Below are 21,705 nucleotides of genomic sequence, written 5' to 3' on the forward strand. Positions count from 1 at the left end.
GCTGGCCTCATAAAATGAGTTAGAAAGGATTCCCTCTTTTTCTTTTGTTTGGAATAGTTTCAGAAGGAATGGTACCAGCATCTCCTTGTTCCTCTGGTAGAATTTGGCTGTGAATCCATCTAGTCCTCGAAGTTTTTTGGTTGGTAGGATGTTAATTACTGCCTCAATTTCAGAACTTGTTATTGGTCTATTCAGGGATTCAACTTCTTCCTGGTTTAGACTTGGGAGGGTGAGGGTGTATTTGTCCAGGAATTTATCCATTTCTTACAGGTTTTCTAGTTTGTTTGCGTAGAGGTGTTTATAGTATTCTCTGATAGTAGTTTCTTTTTCTGTGGGATCAGTGGTGATATCCCCTTTATCATTTTTTTATTGCATCTATTTGATTCTTCTTTTATTAGTGTGGTTAGCGGTCTATTTTGTTGATCATTTCAAAAAACCAGCTCCTGGATTCTTTTTTTGAAGGGTTTTTTGTGTCTCTATCCCCTTCAGTTCTGCTCTGATTTTATTATTTCTTGTCTTCTGCTAGCTTTTGAATTTGTTTGCTTTTGCTTCTCTAGTTCTTTTAATTGTGATGTTAGGGTATTGATTTTAGATCTTTCCTGCTTTCTCTTGTGGGCATTTAGTGCTACAAATTTCCCTCTAAACACTGCTTTAGCTGTGTCCCAGAGATTCTGGTACGTTGTGTCTTTGTTCTTATTGGTTTCAAATAACTTATTTATTTCTGCCTTAATTTCCTCATTTACCCAGTAGTTATTTAGGAGCAATTTGTTCAGTTTCCATGTAGTTGTGCAGTTTTGAGTGAGTTTCTTAATCCTGAGCTCTAATTTGATTACACTGTGGTCTGAGACTCTGTTTGTTATGATTTCCATTCTTTTGCATTTGCTGAGGAGTCTTTTACTTCCAATTATGTGGTCAGTTTTAGAGTAAGTGCAGTGCAGTGCTGAGAAGAATGTATATTCTGTTTATTTGGGGTGGAGAGTTCTGTAGATGTCTGTTAGTTCTGCTTAGTCCAGAGTTGAGTTAAAGTCCTGAATATCCTTGTTAATTTTCTGTCTCATTGATCTGTCTAATATTGACAGTGTTAGTCTCCCACTATTATTGTGTGGGTGTCTAAGTTTTTTTGTAGGTTTCTCAGGACTTGCTTTATGAATCTGGGTGCTCCTATATTGGGTGCATGTATATTTAGGATAGTTAGCTCTTCTTGTTGAATTCATCCCTTTACCATTATGTAATGCTCTTCTTTGTCTCTTTTGATCTTATCTTTGTTGGTTTAAAGTCTGTTTTATCAGAGACTAGGATTGCAAGCCCTGCTTTTTTTTTTTTTTTTTGCTTTCCATTTGCTTGGTAAACATTAGTCCATCCCTTTATTTTGAGCCTATGTGTGTCTTTGCACGTGTAATGGGTCTCCTGAATACAGCACACTGATGGGTCTTGACTCTATCCAATTTGCCAGTCTGTGTCTTTTAGTTTGGGAATTTAGCCCATTTACATTTAAGGTTAATATTGTTATATGTAAATCTGATCCTGTCATTATGATGCTAGCTGGTTATTTTGCCCATTAATTGATGCAGTTTCTTCAGTGTTGATGGTCTTTGCAATTTGGTATGTTTTTGCAGTGGCTGCTATCTGTTGTTCCTTATCTGGTTTTGTGCTTCCTTCAGGAGCTCTTATAAGGCAGACCTGGTGGTGACAAAATCTCTCAGCATTTGCTTGTCTGTAAAGGATTTTATTTCTCCTTTATTTATGAAGCTTAGTTTGGCTGGATATGAAATTCTGGGTTGAAAATTATTTTAAGAATGTTGAATATTGGCTCCCACTCTCTTCTGGTTTGTAGGCTTTCTGCCAAGAGATCTGCTTTTAGTCTGATGGGCTTCCCTTTGTGGGTAACCCGACCTTTCTCTCTGGCTTCCCTTAACATTTTTTCCTCCATTTCAACATTGGTGAATCTGACAATTATGTGTCTTGGGACTGCTCTTCTTGAAGAGTATCTTTGTGGTGTTCTCTGTATTTCCTGAATTTGAATGTTGGCTTATCTTGCTAGGTTGGGGGAGTTCTCCTGGGTAATATCCTGAAGCATGTGTTCCAACTTGGTTTCATTCTCCCTGTCACTTTCAGGTACACCAATCAAATGTAGATTTGGTCTTTTCACATAGTTCCATATTTCTTGGAGGCTTTGTTCATTTCTTTTTATTTTTTCTCTAATTTTGTCTTCATGCTTTATTTCATTAAGTTGATCTTCAATCTCTGATATCTTTCTTCTACTTGATTGATTCAGCTATTGATACTTGAGTATGCTTCATGAAGTTCTCGTGCTGTGTTTTTCAGCTCCATCAGGTAATTTATGTTCTTCTATAAACTGGTTATTCTAGTTAGCAATTCGTCTAACCTCTTTTCAAGGTTCTTAGCTTCCTTGCATTGGGTTAGAACATGCTCCTTTAGTTTGGAGGAGTTTGTTATTACCCACCTTCTGAAGCCTATTTCTGTCAATTTGTCAAACTCATTCTTTGGTTTTGTTCCCTTGCTGGTGAGGAGTTGTGATCCTTTGGAGGAGATGAGGCATTCTGGTGTTAGAAATTTTCAGACTTTTTGTGCTGGTTTTTCCTCATCTTTGTGGATTTATCTACCTTTGGTCTTTGATGCTGGTGACCTTTGGATGGGATTTTCCGTGTCTGGACGTCCTTTGTGTTGATGTTGATGCTATTTCTTTCTATTCGTTAGTTTTCCTTCTAACAGGTCACTCTGCTGCAGTTCTGCTGGAGTTTGCTGGAGGTCCACTCCAGGCCCAGTTTGCCTGGGTATCTCCAGTAGAGGCTGCAGAACAGTAAAGATTGCTGTCTGTTCCTTCCTCTGGAAGCTTCGTCCCAGAGGGGCATCCACCAGATGCCAGCTGGAGCTTTCCTGTATGAGGTGTCTATCGGCCCCTGCTGGGAGGTATCTCCCAGTCAGGAGACATGGGGTCAGGGACCCATTTGAGGAGGCAGTCTGACCCTTAGCAGAACTTCTACACTGTGCCGGAAGACCCGCTGCTCTCTTCAGAGCCATCAGGCAGGGGCATTTAAGTACGCTGAAGCTGTACCCACAGCCGCCCCTTCTCCCAGGTGCTCTGTCCCAGGGTTATGAGGGTTTTATCTATAAGCCCCTGATTTAGGAACTAAAGCTCGAGTGTCCCAGGTCAACTTCAGACTGCTGTGCTGGCAATGAGAATTTCAAGCCAATGGATCTTAACTTGCTGGGCTCTGTGGGGGTGGGATCCGCTGAGTGAGACCACTTGGCTCCCTGGCTTCCGCCCCCTTTCCAGGGGAGTGAACAGTTCTCTCACTGACATTCCAGGTGCCACTGGGGTATGGAAAACAAACAAACAAACAACCCTGCAGCTAGCTCAGTGTCTGCCCAAGTGGCCACCCGGTTTTGCACTTGAAACCCAGGTCCCTTGTGGTGTAGGTACTGGAGGGAATCTCCTGGTCTAGGGGTTGGAAAGACTGTGGAAAAGCATAGTCTCTGGGCCAAAGTGCACCGCTCCTCTTGGCACAGTCTCTCAGAGCTTCCATTGGCTAGGGGAGGGAGTTCCCTGACCCCATGCGCTTCCTGGGTGAGGCAATGCCCCATCCTGCTTTGGCTCGCCCTCTGTGGGCTACACCCGCTGTCTAACCAGTCCCAATGAGATTAACTGGGTACCTCAGAGGGAAATGCAGAAATCCCCTGCCTTTTGCATTAATCTCGCTGGGAACTGTAGACTGGAGCTGTTTCCATTCGGCCATCTTGCCTGCCTTCCGGGATTTATATTTTGAGAGAGTCAATCCTTGATAGTTACCTTGTACTTTTGTGGAGAGGATGTTATCATTGTCCCTGATTTAGGGGAAAATGCTAAGAAAATAAGTGATTTTCAAAACTTTGCCATGATGCCATCAGTAATGGAGTTTGGACTAGTACTGGGAACCTCTAGGTATTGACTTGAGACTGTATGCTTATAGGATGTCAGTTCTCTTCAACAGAAGTGTTTTTAAGCTTTCCAAAATTTCCATAAAAATAAAAATGGATGGCAGTTTTTTCTTTTTGAAGAAAATTTTAGCTATCTTTACATAATAGCTGCTTAAGAACTGAAAAATAAAGCAAGACTACTTGTCTCAGGTTTTGTTGTATAAATTGAGTGAAATAGACAACAAAAATAGCCAGGCTAGGTGGTGCACACCTACAAAGAAGGCTGAGGCAGGAGGATCACTTGAGCCTAGGAGTCTGAAGCCAGCTGGGTTAATATAGCGAGAGTCCATCTCTAAAAATAATAATAAACTTTAAAAAATTTGAAAAGAATAAAATAAGCATAAATGGGGAGAAATTAAAAGGAGACACTAAAAAATATGTCACTGCTCCCACATCTTCTCTGCACTCCCCCAAGGTGCCATTTTTTACTTCTTTTCACCTTTATTTCCTATGGAATCCCAGCCTTAACAATGGAAATTGGAAAAAGCAACTAGACACTATAGAGGAAAAAAAAGAACAAAGAAATACGTTAAGGAACTAAAGAAAGGAAGGAGGGAAGGAGAGAGGGAGGGAGGGAGGGAGGAAGGAAAATAGGAAAGAAAATCTGGATGTAGACTGTAAGTGGACTAACTTCCAGAGGTCAGGGCCACATGGGCTGAAAACATGTTTAGAACCCGCTTTCACAGGAATTCTGCAAGTATCTAGAAGGGCTTTTGCCAGAAAACTGTTAAGCTTAACTAACATTCTATTGTGAATGTTTCGTGATATAAGGTAATTTTAGTCCTGTATTCAAGGTCAAGAAATGTTTCTTTTTAAAATATAAGGGCACGAACCCTCCTTTGTCAAGCTCATTAACAGAAAATGATATCTTTATTATTTGTCAGTGGATTTCCAATCAATTATCATCTGATGCAAAAATAATCCCAGGAGGTAAGATTAAGTATTGTTTAAATCATGGAACCAAGACCTATAGTCAGACATGACCTCAATAATGCAAATGCGTTTGTGAATAGCTGGGAAGACAAATTCATTTATAACAACAGACGGTGTCAGGAGAAGATTAAAATATATATGCACCACATAGATGAAATAATTGTAATCAGGACAGCAGAATTACCACAATTGGAGAATTTCACTGAATAGCTGAATTTCATGTATAACACAATCAAATTTTCTGCCTCATTCAGTCTCACCAGTGTTCATTTCCTGGATGTTCTGACTAATTTAAACTATGGTTAATTGAATACTGAAATATTCAGGAAACAATGACAAGAACAATTTGCTATGGACAATTTCCACCTGTACTCTCAAGACTTAGAAGCCATATGGATAGAATGAAATAGGTGAGATGAATCATATTTCACTAAATGTTTGCCACAAAATTAGTTTTTGCTTAGGAGGATATAAAGGAAGGGGCTATAAAATGCTAAGGTTAAAGCATTTGTTGAAAGAAGGTAATATAAATAGATATAAATTTCAGTGTTTGCTGGAAGAAAAGATTTCAAGCAATTTCAAAGTTGTAATCCTTGCATTTATGTGTTATTTTCTTATAAAGGAAATTTGCCTGTTCAACTGCACTTCAAAAACCAGTCATTCTTTTCATCATGCTAAATTAGAAAATTTTCCAGGAAAACGTCTTAAGTGTATTAAAGTTAGAACTATTTTTTTTAATATAAAACAACCATCCATACTTGAACATTTACAGATTGATTCTCAGTTTTCATATATAGACAGATGATTTGAAAACACTGGATACTACAATCTATACATTTCCCCACTGACCTCCAAGTCCCCATTCCTTTACATTGTAGTTCTGCATTGCTGCCAGGAGACATCAGAACCATTTTTACAATATAAATACACTGGAAGGAAGAGATTCCTGTAGAACATTAACAGAGAATGATATCTTTATTAATATATCTTTGCTGTATATATATTTGTAACAATGTAATATATCTTTGTAACAGTGATATCTTTAATTCCTACTACTTAATGTTAAGTTAATGTCATAGGACACTTAATTTCTCCAGGCAGTGTCATATCTTTGACCAAAAGGGATGAAAATATCAAATGTTAGACCTGGAAGTAACCTTGGGGTATCCAGGGGAATAACCTCATTATGCAAATAAAGAGCCGCAGCGGTCCACTGACTTCTTTTCACAGCTGATGAGTGAATATTCTCCAGGATTCCATCATTCTCGGCCCATCTCTCCCATCCCAAGCATTTTTGCTCTCTCCCCGCAGGCAGTCAGAAGACTAGAAGTGAAGGGGTGAGCAGTAGATAGAGCAGTTTATAAGACGATGTTAAGACCATGATGAAAAGACATTAGAGGAAGCAGTAAAAAAGCAATATGTGACTCTTAGAGCAGGTAAGTGTGCTTGCCCCATCAAGCCACGCATAGCTGTCCCTCCCCTAAGGTTAGGACCTGGCTATATGTTTGTCCGATATTCTTTCTACTTCTATGGCCTCTCTGGTGATTTAAAGGCACATTCTCTCTCCATCTCTGTCCGTTTCTCTATGAGATTATTTTCACTTTGACCATTGCCCTCATTTACTTACCCTCAGCATAATGACAACAGATTGAGAGTTAAAAATAAATACCTTGTTTCCAATCTATTAAAAAAGAACTTAAATTTAAGGATGGGTCAAAAAGAGAAATAATATCACAAGTATTTTTTAAATTAACGTTTTAGGTATTTTACTGATCACCTTTAACTCAACTGTAGTTTCAGCTGAGGAAGTTAATGAAACAGTTAGATGGGTGTTTCCTGATCTATTTCTTTTTCTTCTTTTTTTGTAGGAATTGATGGTGTCTTGGAATATCTGCTTCAGGATGATAATGAAACTAATGATTTAGGGCAGAAGAAGCCATGGGAGGAACTTTCACATTTGGTGAGGCAAGTACAATTTTGTTAGGGCTTTTTGGAACTGCATTTGAAAACTTGCTTAGTGGTTTTGTGATTTGTGGTGTATATCAAATATTGAAAAGCTGTCAGTAAACAGGATGAGAAGTTCTCTTTTAAATACAGTCAGAGGCACTATAAAAACTAGCAATTCTAAACCTACTGCAAAATAAAAATTGCCCAAAAGAACTGTCATTCTAGAGTGCTTACATGCTCCTCTTCTCAGTCAGCCAAGATTAATGGTAAGTTCAAAAGGTCTTCATATTGTTGCTTTGTCCATCCATCTTTCCACCTGTCTGTCCATCCATCCACCCAACGGTTATTGTGTGCTGGATTTAATGCTAGGTAATATGTGAAAGTATTCTAGGCAGCCTACAGCAGCAGCTTGCTCACAAGCTTCCTCTGTCTTCAGACAAGTCCTAAGTGCTTGATGACTTTTTTTTTTTTTTTAGACGGAGTCTCGCTGTGTCGCCCAGGCTGAAGTCCAGTGGCGTGATCTCGGCTCACTGCAAGCTCCGCCTCCCGGGTTCACACCATTCTCCTGCCTCAGCCTCCCGAGTAGCTGGGACTATAGGTACCCGCCACCATGCCCGGCTAATGTTTTTGTATTATTAGTAGAGACAGGGTTTCCCTGTGTTAGCCAGAACGGTCTCGATCTCCTGACTTCGTGATCTGCCCTCCTCAGCCTCCCAAAGTGCTGGGATTACAGGCGTGAGCCACTGCGCCCGGCTGATGACTTTTTAATAAAATATGCTATAGAGAATATAAGGACAAAACATGTTCCTGACAAAGCAAAGTAAAATATGTGTAAGTTATTAAGGCTCAACTGTGTGTGAATTTTTAGTGCTATGTGTTTTAAATTGTTTTAAGTGAAAACAACACACTAATAGATTTCCTTTATAAAAATTCAGATATTCCAGACAAAGCAAAAATATCCTTTCTAAGCAATGTGTTTGATGTGTGTCCTTCCAGACTGAAATACATACATATTCTTGGTTTTTAAATCAATAGACTCACATCATATGTGTTGTGCTACATCCAGCTTTTTGCACTTAATACGTCTGGGAGGTATTTCCTTTATCATTGCAGTTGTCTCAAAAATCTCTGTGGTTCCTAGGGAATGTACCTTTATCTTTGGTTTTAACCGTCATATTCATGTGTCAGGCAGAAACAGAAGGTATGGTAATATAGACCTTGCCTAATAGTGAATATTATGAAATAACTGTGCAGGGATTACCAGTTTTGGGTGGGTTTCTAAATTTTTGCTCACTTCTATTAAAGGGTTGAAGTGTTAGCAGACAAAAGTCTAAATATAGTTGGCCTGCACTGGAAGGTTAAAAGTACAGTTCTCCTAATGGAGTTCTTATGATCACTAAGGAAAACATCATCTGAACTTTATAGTGACCAACAAATCAGGTGAGAACAGGCAGTTCAGACACTCTAGCCATGAATTCTAAGGTGGATGATAGAGGCTATACCATAATCTTTCTCTCTCTGTGATATAATGACTTTCATGGCTAATTAGATCTATGGCCAAGAAGGTCAATTTCCTGGATGTTAGAGCAAGCACATTTGTAAAAGAGAAATCATTTTAAACCCAGCAATAGTGAGTGCAAAGTTATTTCAATACTTTTTCTCCTCTTTGCAGATGATTAATCCTATTTCTGTTTCACCAACTTATTTTATCTTGAAATCTTAATTATTTTCTAATAAATGACTGGGAATAGAGGAAGCTAGCTGGCCCATGTCCTCTGTTAGGTTTATTTTTCCCCCCTTCTTTGCACACTGGTGAAAAGACGTTGATGCGTAACATCTAGAGATGCCATGCTTACTATGTCATTATAAACAGCTTACTCTAACTGGGATCCCACAACCACAGGGAAAAACATACAGTTTTATTTACAAAGAAGACTGAACCCATTTTAACTTCTGTATCAAATCCTCCAAGTAGGTTGACTTCAATAGTTGTGTTCAGTCCTGGGTAGAATGTGGTCTCATTACACAACTTCACCACCAAATCCTAGTTCTCGGTGTTATCCAAAGCTGCCTTCTTCCTCAAAGATCTCAGTCTCCTCCCAAAGCCCAGGGGAGCGTAAACAAATCCCTCTTTCTCAGGGTTACATGAAAAGCCAAGTCATCATCCAACACAATAAAATAAGCTGGTGAAGGAAAGAACCAATCAAATCTCTTTGATTCTGAGACTTAGGGAAAGCACTCACGAAACCTCATAGTCTGCCCATCAGAGGGGAGAAAACGCTCCAATTAAATGGGAAGAGTACTCATTTTAAGCACTCTAAAATGTTAAGATTTTAAAAATACAGTGCTTAACGTTCTGTAGAGCTACAACAAAGAATATGCTAACCTTAGTATTTACACACCAAGCTTCTGCCAAGCCATTTTATAATGTACCTTAGAAAAATTTCATGCTTTCTCACAGAAGGACACCCCCTCTCTCCCCTGCTGTTGGCCTGCATGTTCCCAGAGCATGTGAATTGTATCCTTTTGAAGTCCAGGGATGCTGGTAGCTTGAAGGGAAAGCTCTTGCCAGTAATATTGTTGTTCCCGATGCTCAGAACTGTTGCTGCTGAATGGCTTATTTTCTATCTTGATATTTTCTCTATATGACTTTGGCTGAATAGGCCACTTTTTCGTCAAGCTAGTTTCATGTGTGTTGTCTGTGTTCTAGAAAATGGAATTAACTACCACTTTCTAGTTCCATTTCCATGATCTTTGCCTAAACAAAAGAACACCCTCTCTTTAATAAAACATTATGCCTTTGCATTCCATTAAACCCTATTATTGGAAGTTTAAACTATTGATTCTGATAATATATATATATTCTACTTTTTGTGTGGCTGCAGAAATACTTTGCTGTTACTCTAATTATATGCTGGAGTTAGAATCCTTCCAGCTAGTTAAGGTTGGAAGGATTCTAGTTATGTTGTCTACTGTATTCTTCTTTGTAGCATAACTAGAGTACTGTCCACTGGAGTGAAATAATAGAAGCAGAAACTCAGATTTTTAAAGAAAGGAAAGAGAGAAAGGTTTTTAATAAAAGTTTATTTATTTAGAGACAGGGTCTTGCCCTGTCACCCTGGCTGTAGTTCAGTGGCATGATCCCAGCTCACTGCAGCCTCAAACTCCTGGGCTTAAGTAATCCTCCCACCTCAGCCTCCCAAGCAGCTAGGACTGCAAGTACATGACACTATGCCTGGCTAACTTAAAAAATAACTTTGTTTAGAGATGGGGATCTTGCTGTGTTCCCAAGCTGGTCTCAAACTCCTGGCCTCAAGCCATCCTTTCTCCTTGGCCTCCTGAGTAGTTAGGATTACAGGGATGAACCACTGTGCCTGGCTAGAAAGATTTTAAGAATAGCTTAGAAGAGCACTAAAAATTGCAATTATTAGAATTTAAAACTTCAGAGTTAAAACAGAGATCTAAGAGACTATCTAGTTGACCCCTTTATTTTACCCGTTAAGAGAAATTATAGAGACACTAAAAAAACTCTCTTAAATCCCATAACTGGGTATTAGAGGGGACCACACCTGCTACTTGATTCAGTCAGAGATCTTTCAAATTTAGATGTTCAATATGGGAGGCAAAATGTTAAAACTCTGCTGTGGGACATACTGCCTTAAATTTTTTTAAAATTTTGAAATCTATGGAAAATGTGCCCTAAATATATAATTGTAATATTAAGAATAGCACTCAAAGTTCTATTTATGTTGATTACATAAATTATACACTCTAAAAATCATTTATGAATATGCATTACCATTATTCATGGTGTCTCAGATCTCTGATGAGTATGGTTGTGTGCATATCTGTGTAAGTACACAAATACCTTTGAGAGACAATGGAGCAAATGGATTCAGGTACAATCAAAATCTCCCAAACTGTCTTTTTGAAGTTTAGTAGTGTTTGCTGTCTTTCTCTAGTTGTTGATTATTCAATGGCAATTTAAATGGGAGGTAGGGATGTAGGGCAGGTTAATTTATTTGTTGCATTTCATCTACCTACCAATCTGGTTGTGTTTGGGGGAACAATAAACAGTACTTCTTTGTCCTCCCAGTTTCTGTACAAAATGAGAAAGGAAATAGAAGAGCCAGGTAGGAGAGGAAAAGCACCCGGTAGAGCTCTATGCCCATGGAAGGAAGCAAGGAGTTGGGGAAGAACATTGCCACTTTCTTACACATATTGACCTCCTGCTGTGGTTCAAGCACTATGCAAGGTTCAGAAGATACAACAATCCTTGCCTTTTAAGAGCTCAAAGGAAAGTGGATGAATTAGATTTATAATAAATACTTATGGTACTATGCATTAAGTGCTGTAATAGAGACATGCAAAAAATCTAGGACCATAAGCTCTAGAACGCTGAACTGTGTCTGGAAATAACAATGTGTGCCCTGGGAAATGGGCAGTGTTCTTTGAGATGTTCAGCTTTATGTTTGTGTTTTCAAAAGGCTAGACATTTTCTGATGCTGGGAGAGGGTATCATCTATGTTTGTTTCATTTTGGAAATGTATATCTATGTTCTTGCTTGCAAATAGAAAGTATTTAAAATATGTATATATTTTAAATATATATAAAGTGTATAAAATATTTATAAATATTAATAAATATTCTTCTGTAGGTTAAGAATTTCCCATGTTTGCATTTTTATTATTTCTTTTTACCTTCTTTCCTATGAAAGAGGATGAATGAGTTCAAACCGATTTCTCAGTAGCAATAAGGAAAGAATAACCTCAATTCAGTATTCTGAACAAGAACTCCAATTAGTTTAACAATTGAATCAACCAATTCCTTTAAGATTTTCATTTGCTCATTGGCATTGAAACTAAACATTGGCTTTGACATTCCTTAAGTATACCCTACTCCTAATATACTATATACCATATTTTTTCACATGTTCTTTATATTACTATAAGCATGCCAGAGCTCAAAATTAATGTTTTTAGTATTCTATTCAGCATTGTGGTGCCTGGCATGTTGTATGTGCCCAGCATAGTTTGAAAATAACCTAGAGTTTAATTCACCAGAAAGCGCCATTTGAGTCAGCAACCTGTACCATACTTGAAGTGAGAAGGAGAACTTCCCTTGGGATCCTGGACTCAAAAATTTTTTAATACCAAGTTGCCCTTTCCCAGGTTGCCAATGTCTAGTGTGGTCTAGGAAATAAAGGGGAAAGTGACCTATCTGATGGACTCTTAGACAGTTCCTTCTGAGGATCCTGTGGTTGCGAGAGTCCCAGATCCTGAGTGGTTGGCACAGCATCAGTATTGCCAGTGTGTGAAGTACTGACTTGGGGCTATGTAGATACATTTGCCTACTAGGTTAGTTTGAAAAAAGTGATTTAACCTTGTATATAGTTAAAATACCATATATTTCTAACTTAATAGCTTTCTGCTACTGTGATTTTTGTAGCACTTATATTTTCAACTACATAAATAAATTGGCTGTGATGGGCTATCCTAGGAACCTAACTACCAATTATAATATTGTTTCTGTGGAAATACAGATTTTTGAGTTCTAAACAATAGCCTGATAAATGAACTTTTGGAACATAATCTTTCTGTAGGTTAAGAATTTCCCATGTTTGCATTATTATTTCTTTTTACCTTCTTTCCTATTATCTCTTTCCAATGCTGAGGTCTAATGGTGATCGAGTGTGACTATAAACACACTATCTAGCTGCCCTTCTTTTGAGGTAGCAGATACTAAAATAGCATGATATAATATAATGGGAAATGGAGATAATAGCTACACATTTCCTACTTTTCAGCAGTGGCAGAAAAATAATTGAGGCGACATTTGTGAATACTAGGAAGAAATGTGCTATATTGAAATCTGAATGTCATTATTCTCCCATACGCTGTATGAGGAAGAAAAATGTAAACATCATTATTGTTCTTCTCACTCCTTTCATTCGAGACTGAGTGACCTTTCAGAGCCCTTTATTCTGAACAATCTAATTGGGCATTTCTTAAATACCTATGGATGGTGGCTTCTATAATCCTATTGCTTTCATGCGTGAAATGTGTACAGTATCACTAACCAACCCCCAATACAATTTTTATTTGTAAATTTAACAAAATAGGGAAAAAATCAGTTTCAACCCCGGGGGAAAGTAACTATCAAAGGCAAGCAAGATGCATTCCTGGACAGGAAGCTTGTAAAAGCAGAAGGTCCGCTGTTTAAAAAATGTTTTGCCACATGAAGAGGCTGGCTAGGTGATGGGAGGGGATACTTAGAGATCTACTGACCTTCTCCCTCAATAAGCTCTTGACATAGATGACGAAATCCAGGGAATATTAGCAAATGTGGGGTGTATTTAGCATGTTCTGCAAACATGGGTTATTTAACCTTTCCCATCTGCCTTGTTCTTTCTCTCCAACTAGAAGCAATAGCAAAGCTATGGCGAAGGCTAGAAGGAGAAAAATAAAAGCTGAAAGTTCTAATCAAAACTCTAATCAGAAAGATGACAACTAGTGAAGATTATTAAATTTTCTTTGCTCCCTTGATGAATTTAATAAAGAACTAATCAAAGATCATTAGAAGGCTTTTGTGCCTGGCTTGCATTGTAGCTGGATTGCAATCTGAATTTGTGTTTTAGTGGGCTTCCAGGGGTTGGGTTGGACATGTAAATATATTAAAAACTATAGATGGTTAGACAGTTTTTAGTATTTTTAGTTAATGTAAAAGCCCATGAAAATGTATTAGCTATTTATTGTGCTTATCTACTCTGCCAACTAAAAATATAGGATTTTGATTTTGATCTTTAGTAATTAGAATTTAAAAATTTGTATCAGTGTCTAGCTCAAAAATTTTCTAATGATCTTTGATTAGTTCTTTTCTTAAATTAACAGGAAAATAAAAAATGGTATCACTTAATTTCTAGAGCATAAAAATATGTAAATAACTCTGTAACTACCAGAGCCACTAGAAATTTATAGAAAACTATGGTAATATCTGAAGAGGATTCTTATCCTCCCTCCCCAATTCCGAACATTTGCTTAACGTTCCTTGTTTTCAAATGATCTCCTCATAGCCTTCCAATTTTGTTTTAAGTACTACATTTTAAATACTGCATTTATAGTGTCTCAAAAACTATGCATTTTGATTTCCTCATTTATGACCCATGTATCCCATCCATTTCCAGTGCTCAGTTTTTCAAGCCTCATTGTCTGATTGGTCTAATGCAGTCTCCTCCTCACTGTCCCCAAGCACAGAATCCCAATAACTTAGGATTGCTGTCAATTATTACATTCTCCCATCTCAAAGAGCCTCCCCACCTTCTGAATTTATGACATTTGGTTTTGATTTGTTTTCACTGCAAAATACCTCTGTGATCATAAACTAATTGGCTCTTGTTAACATAAAAACTTTAAACGTGCTTTAAAAAAAAAAAAGTATCGGTTATATACGTAATAAATTAGTTCTTAGGCTCTCACCTATCTTTTTCTGCCAGAATAGAAAAAATTATTCTGGAATTACCAGAATAAAGGCAAAAAAAGAAATAGTAGGCCCTTTTATCAGATTCCACAGATTAATTAGTCTTGTGCTATCTATTTATAGAAAAATTAGGTATTTAAAGGCAGTAACTCAACTCTGAATATATATTACAGGAAAATCTATTTCTGTAGTAGTTCCTACATTAGTTTTTTTTTTTTTTGGGGGGGGGGGTCTGTCACATATAGCTTTTGTTGTACTGAGGTATGTTCTTTCTATACCCTATTTTTTTAGGGTTTTTTTTTATACTTTAAGTTCTAGGGTACATGTGCACAACGTGCAGGTTACATATGTATACTTGTGCCATATTGGTGTGCTGCACCCATCAATTCGTCAGCACCTATCAACTCGTCATTTACATCAGGTATAACTCCTAATGCCATCTCTCCCCCCACTCCCCATAATAGGCCCCAGTGTGTGATGTTCCCCTTCCAGAATCCAAGTGATCTCATTGTTCAATTCCCACCTATGAGTGAGAACATGTGGTGTTTGGTTTTCTGTTCTTGCGATACTTTGCTGAGAATGATGGTTTCCAGCTGCATCCATGTCCCTAAAAAGGACACAAACTCATCCTTCTTCATGGCTGCATAGTGTTCCATGGTGTATATGTGCCACATTTTCTTAATCCAGTCTGTCACTGATGGACATTTGGGTTGATTCCAAGTCTTTGCTGTTGTGAATAGTGCCACAGTAAACATACGTGTGCATGTGTCTTTATAGCAGCATGATTTATAATCCTTTGGGTATATACCCAGTAACGGGATGGCTGGGTCAAATGGTATTTCTAGTTCTAGATCCTTGAGGAATCGCCATACTGTTTTCCATAATGGTTGAACTAGTTTACAGTCCCACCAACAGTGTAAAAGTGTTCCTATTTCTCCACATCCTCTCCAGCACCTGTTGTTTCCTGAGTTTTTAATGATTGCCATTCTAACTGGTGTGAGATGGTATCTCATTGTGGTTTTGATTTACACTTCTCTGATGGCCAGTGATGACGAGCATTTTTTCATGTGCCTGTTGGCCATATGCAAGTCTTCTTTTGAGAAATGTCTATTCATATCCTTTGCCCACTTTTTGATGGGGTTGTTTTTTTCTCGTAAATTTGTTTGAGTTCTTTGTAGGTTTTGGATATTAGCCCTTTGTCAGATGAGCAGATTGCAAAAATTTTCTCCCATTCTGTAGGTTGCCTGTTCACTCTGATGGTAGTTTCTTTTGCTGTGCAGAAGCTCTTTAGTTTAATTAGATCCCATTTGTCAATTTTGGCTTTTGTTGCCATTGCTTTTGGTGTTTTAGACATGAAGTCCTTGCCCATGCCTGTATCCTGAATGGTATTACCTAGGTTTTCTTCTAGGGATTTTATGGTTTTGGGTCTAACATCTAAGTCTCTAATTCATCTTGAATTAATTTTTGTATAGGGAGTAAGGACAGGATCCAGTTTCAGCTTTCTACTTATGGCTAGCCAATTTTCCCAGCACCATTTATTAAATAGGGAATCCTTTCCCCATTTCTTGTTTCTCTCAGGTTTGTCAAAGATCAGATGGCTGTAGATGTGTGGTATTATTTCTGAGGGCTCTGTTCTGTTCCATTGGTCTATATCTCTGTTTTGGTACCAGCACCATGCTGTTTTGGTTACTGTAGCCTTGTAGTACAGTTTGAAGTCAGGTAGCGTGATGTCTCCAGCTTTGTTCTTTTGGCTTAGGATTGTCTTGGCAATGCAGAGGGGGTCTTTTTTGGTTCCATATGAACTTTAAAGCAGCTTTCCAATTCTGTGAAGAAAGTCATTGGTAGCTTAATAGGGATGGCATTGAATCTATAAATTACCTTGGGCAGTATGGCCATTTTCACGATATTGATTCTTCCTATCCATGAACATGGTATGTTCTTCCATTTGTTTGTGTCCTCTTTTATTTCACTGAGCAGTGGTTTGTAGTTCTCCTTGAAGAGGTCCTTTACATCCCTTGTGAGTTGGATTCCTAGATATTTTATTCTCTTTGAAGCAATTGTGAATGGAAGTTCTTTCATGATTTGGCTCTCTGTTTGTTACTGGTGTATAAGAATGCTTGTGATTTTTGCACATTGATTTTGTATCCTGAGACTTTGCTGAAGTTGTTTATCAGCTTAAGGAGATTTTGGGCTGGGACAATGAGGTGCAGAGATTAGTTCAATTCCTGGATATCCTTGTTAACTTTCTTTCTCGTTGATCTGTCTAATGTTGACAGTGGGGTGTTGAAGTCTCCTATTATTATTGTATGGGAGTCTAAGTCTCTTTGTAAGTCTCTAAGGACTTGCTTTATGAATCTGGATGCTCCTGTATTGGGTGCATATATATTTAGGATAGTTAGCTCTTCCTATTGAATTGATCCTTTTACCATTATGTAATGGCCTTCTTTGTCTCTTTTGATCTTTGATGGTTTAAAGTCTGTTTTATCAGAGACTATGATTGCAACCCCTACTTTTTTTGTTCTCCATTTGCTTGGTAGATCTTCCTCCATCCCTTTATTATTTTGAGCCTATGTGTGTCTCTGCATGTGAGATGGGTCTCCTGAATACAGCAAACTGATGGGTCTTGACTCTTTATCCAATTTGCCAGTCTGTGTCTTTTAATTGGACCATTTAATCCATTTACATTTAAGGTTAATATTTTTATGTGTGAACTTGATCCTGTCATTGTGATATTAGCTGATTATTTTGCTTGTTAGTTGATGCAGTTTCTTCCTAGCCTCAATGGTCTTTACATTTTGGCATGTTTTTTGCAATGGCTGGTATCAGTTGTTCCTTTCCATGTTTAGTGCTTCCTTCAGGATCTCTTGTAGGGCAGGCCTGGTGGTGACAAAATCTCTAAGCATTTGCTTATCTGTAAAGGATTTTATTTCTCCTTCCCTTATGAAACTTAGTTTGGCTGGATATGAAATTCTGGGTTAAAAATTCTTTTCTTTAAGAACGTTGAATATTGGCCCCCACTCTCTTCTGGCTTGTAGAGTTTCTGCCGAGAGATCTGCTGTTAGTCTCATGGGCTTCCCTTTTTGGGTAATCTGACCTTTCTTTCTGGCTGCCCTTAACAGTTTTTCCTTCATTTCAACTTTGGTGAATCTGACAGTTATGTGTCTTGGAGTTAGTCTTCTCGAGGAGTATCTTTGTGGTGTTCTTTGTATTTCCTGAATTTGAATGTTGTCCTGCCTTACTAGGTTGGGGAAGTTCTCCTGGATGATATCCTGAAGAGTGTTTTCCAACTTGGTTCCATTTTCCCCTCACTTTCAGGCACACCAATCAGACGTAGATTTGGTCTTTACATATAATCCCATAATCCCATATTTCTTGGAGGCTTTGTTCATTTCTTTTTCCTTTTTTTTCTCTAGACTTCTCTTCTCGCTTCATTTCATTCATTTGATCTTCATTGATACTCTTCCTTCCAGTTGATCGAGTCGGTTACTGAAGCTTGTGCATTTGTCACGTATTTCTCGTGTCATGGTTTTTATCTCTGTGAGTTCGTTTATGGCCTTCTCTGCATTGATTATTCTGGTTATCCATTCTTGCATCTTTTTTCAAGATTTTTAGTTTCTTTGCGCTGGGTGCGTAGTTCCTCCTTTAGCTCTGAGAAGTTTGATGGACTGAAGTCTTCTTCTCTCAACTTGTCAGAGTCATTCTCCGTCCAGCTTTGATCCGTTGCTGGTGATGAGCTGCGTTCCTTTGGATGGGGAGATGCGCTCTGATTTTTTGAAGTTTTTGAATTTCCAGCTTTTCTGCCCTGATTTTTCCCCATCTTTGTGGTTTTATCTGCCTTTGGTCTTTGATGCTAGTGACGTACTGATGGGGTTTTGGTGTGGGTGTCCTTTCTGTTTGTTAGTTTTCCTTCTAATAGTCAGGACCCTCAGCTGTAGGTCTGTTGGAGATTGTTTGAGGTCCACTCCAGACCCTGTTTGCCTGGGTATCAGCAGCAGAGGCTGCAGAAGATAGAATATTGCTGAACAGCAAGGCTGCTGTCTGATTCTTACCCTGGAAGCTTCATCTCAGGGGTGTACCCCGCCATGTGAGGTGTGAGGTGTCAGTCTGCACCTAGTGGGGGATGTCCCCCAGTTAGGCTACTCAGGGGTCAGGGACCCACTTGAGCAGGCAGACTGTCCATTCTCAGATCTCAACCTCCGTGCTGGGAGATCCACTGCTCTCTTCAAAGCTGTCAGACAGGGTCATTAATGTCTGCAGAAGTTTCTGCTGCTTTTTTTTGTTGCTATGCCCTGTCCCCAGAGGTGGAGTCTACAGAGACAGGCAGGTCTCCTTGAGCTGCGGTGGGCTCCACCCAGTTCGAGCTTCCCGGAGGCTTTGTTTACCTACTTAAGTCTCAGCAATGGCGGGTGCCCCTCCCCCAGCCTCGCTGCTGCCTTGCAGTTAGATCTCAGACTGCTGTGCTAGCAATGAGAGAGGCTCCATGGGCGTGGGACCCTCCTGGCCAGGTGTGGGATATAATCTCCTGTTGTGCCATTTGCTAAGACCCTTGGTAAAGTGCAGTATTAGGGTGGGAGTTACCTGATTTTCCAGGTGTTGTGTGTCTCAGTTTCTAAAGGGATTCCCTTCCCCCTTGTGCTTCCCAGGTGAGTCGATGCCTTGCCCTGCTTCAGCTCTCGCTGGTTGGGCTGTACCAGCTGACCAGCACTGATTGTCCGGCGCTCCCCCGTGAGATGAACCTGGTACCTCAGTTGAAAATGCAGAAATCACCTGTCTTCTGTGTTGCTTGCACTGGGAGCTGGAGGCTGGAGCTGTTCCTATTTGGCCATCTTGCTCGCACCCCCCTACATTTGTTTTTTATGAGTTAAAACATCTCATGACTATTTAAAGTATATAGAGGAATGTTTAAAAATGTACAGAGATGGGTAGTGTAAAACTCTACACATATTAGATGAGTCAGACCCTTTCACTAAGTACTGGTAGAGGCAATCAACAATGTAGCTCTGAATCATAGCCCTCTTCTGTTGGACAAAAGAAAAGTAGCTGGGAGCTCTGAGACTAGACTCTGAGCTGTTCACATTCAATGCTGAATTAAATGTCAAATTTCCAGACAACCTTGGAAAAGAATGCTTTAATTTAAAAAACTTTTCAGCTAACTCTCAGTACCATACTGATTACAAGGGCCGAATATTAAGACAGTTAACTCTTAGGTAGAAGAAACTTTAAGTGTATAGGAACTTCAGTTCTATAATGATATCTATCTTCAGCATGGTCCTGAAGACATTTGTCTAAAACTGTTCACGTTTCTGATGAAGAAGATGTCCATCTTCTCTTATTTAACATTCCTGGTGCCCTTTGATCATGGAGATTTAAATTTCTCTTTGACCTGAAAGACATCCTTCAGGCAGGGCAGGCAGGCTGGAAACGAATTCTCTCAGCTGTTGTTCTTCAACAAATGTCTTTGTTTAACTCTTGTTTATGGAGGCTCTTTCTGCTGGATGTAAAACTGAGATGACAGTTTTCCTTTTCTTTCAGTACTTTAAAAAAGTCATTTCATTGTTTTCTGGACTCCATTGTTCCTGATGAGAAGTCAGTGATCATTCTTATTTTTGTCCCATGGTATATAAAGTACCTTTTTTTTCCTCTTTGGCTGCCTTTAAGATTTTTTTTCTTTATCTTTGGTTTTCAGCAGTTTGGCTCTAATGTGCCTACGTGCAGATTTCCTTATGTGTGTCCCGTGTGGGTTCATTGAAATTCTTGTATGTGGAAGTCAGTGTTTCTCTTCAAATGTGGGGAGTTTGGGGCCATGATTTCTTCCAATTATTTTTGCCTCACATTATTTTCTTCTACTAGGACTCAATTACCTGTATGCTAGGCTGCTTGATATTATCTACTTGAAACTCTGCTTATTTTTCTTCTCTCCACTCTCCAGATTCAGGCATGTCTGTTGGTTTGTATGTAAGTTCATTGATTCTGTATGTTAAGTCTAATCTGCTGTTAAGCTCAATTTTTATTTCAGTTACTATGTTTTTCAGTTCTAGAATGTTCATATAGTTGTATTTGTAGTTTCCATTTATCTGCTCTTTTCCATTTGATTACTCATTAAGATATTTTTGAGTCTTCTGTGATTTTATTTGTATGTGTAGTGATTAAATAGTGAACATTGTGAACAACATACTGTAGAGAGTCTAGATTCTGTAGTCTTCCTCTAAAAATGGTTGGATTCATATTAAGGAGGCAGTTCATTTAATGACTCATTAACATGTATAGACTTAGTGTTTTGCATTGCTAGTATAGATCTGTGGACGGTCCAAGGTGTTTTCAAGCTCTTCTAACCTTTCAGTAGTCATTTTCCAAACTGTGTCTCCTGTATAAATCTTGTTGGGGTTTGGTTTTAGGCTTTGTTAGGGTGAGTCTAGAGTTGGTCTTTCTCTAGGGGCATATTCCTTATTCCTAATATGTGCACTTTGTGGTGTCTCAGCTGGATGTCAGGAGTTTTAACAAGATGTTAATAAATCTCTCCTCTCTGGCAGGGCCGGAACTCTGACATTCTCTGCCACTGCTTTTCCCCAAGCACTGCTCAACCTCTGCTCAACCTCTACAATCTTGGTCCCACTTTCAATTGCATAACATCTGATATCCAGTAAGGCTCAGGTTGCCTTATCCTGCACATTTACAATCCAACTCTCAGCCACCGATTTGTAGGAGATCCCTGCTGGGTTTTGGGGTCCTCTCTCTCTGCATAGCTCCCTCCATTCAGGCTCCACAGTTTCCACTTGTTTAGTTGCCCTGAACCTTGATGTCTGCCTCCTCCGCTCAACAGGACTACCATGCTCTGCTCAGACTCCAGGTCTCTGTGCCATAGTCAGGACATTGTCTGCAGCCACAGAGCTGAGGCAATCATGTAGCTCACCTCATGCGCTTCCCTTCTCTTAAGGATCACAGCCTTACATTGCTTGTTATCCACTGCCTGAAATCGAATGTTTCACATATGCGTCCAGTTTTAGAGTAGTTTTGGGCTAGTACAGTAGTCATCCCATTATGGTTAGAGATGGAAGTTCAGGAGTCACACCTTGATTTCAACCCTACCTGAAATCACATTTCCACATTGGGAACAACATAGGAACCACAGCACTTTCTATGAAATGTCATCAAGTAAGTCCCAGCCAGTTGCAAAAACTCAAAAGTTCATGTGGCTTAAAATCATGTAGGCTATGCCTAGCAAAATGCCCGATATGCCTGACACAAGCATGTACTTTTATAAATTATTAAATCATTTGCTAGATACAGCAGGAAAAAAGGAGGAAGAACTCACGAACCCAATCCTTAGAGTTAGGACTTATCTACCAATTAACTCTATGATCTTAGGCCTAC

General features: G+C 38.9%; 1 long non-coding RNA gene across 1 annotated transcript in view; it reads left to right on the forward strand.

The window, feature by feature from the left end:
* LOC112629352 overlaps positions 1–6,340 on the forward strand; it is a 90,355-nt gene extending 84,015 nt beyond the window's left edge. Inside the window, exons 2-3 of the long non-coding RNA XR_003120580.1 lie at positions 5,175–5,321; positions 6,164–6,340. This is a non-coding gene — a long non-coding RNA (uncharacterized LOC112629352). The remainder of the gene's footprint in view (positions 1–5,174; positions 5,322–6,163) is intronic.
* Positions 6,341–21,705: the final 15,365 nt, after the last annotated feature.

Source organism: Theropithecus gelada, chromosome 7b, assembly GCF_003255815.1.
Source record: "Theropithecus gelada isolate Dixy chromosome 7b, Tgel_1.0, whole genome shotgun sequence".
Taxonomy (NCBI): domain Eukaryota; kingdom Metazoa; phylum Chordata; class Mammalia; order Primates; family Cercopithecidae; genus Theropithecus; species Theropithecus gelada.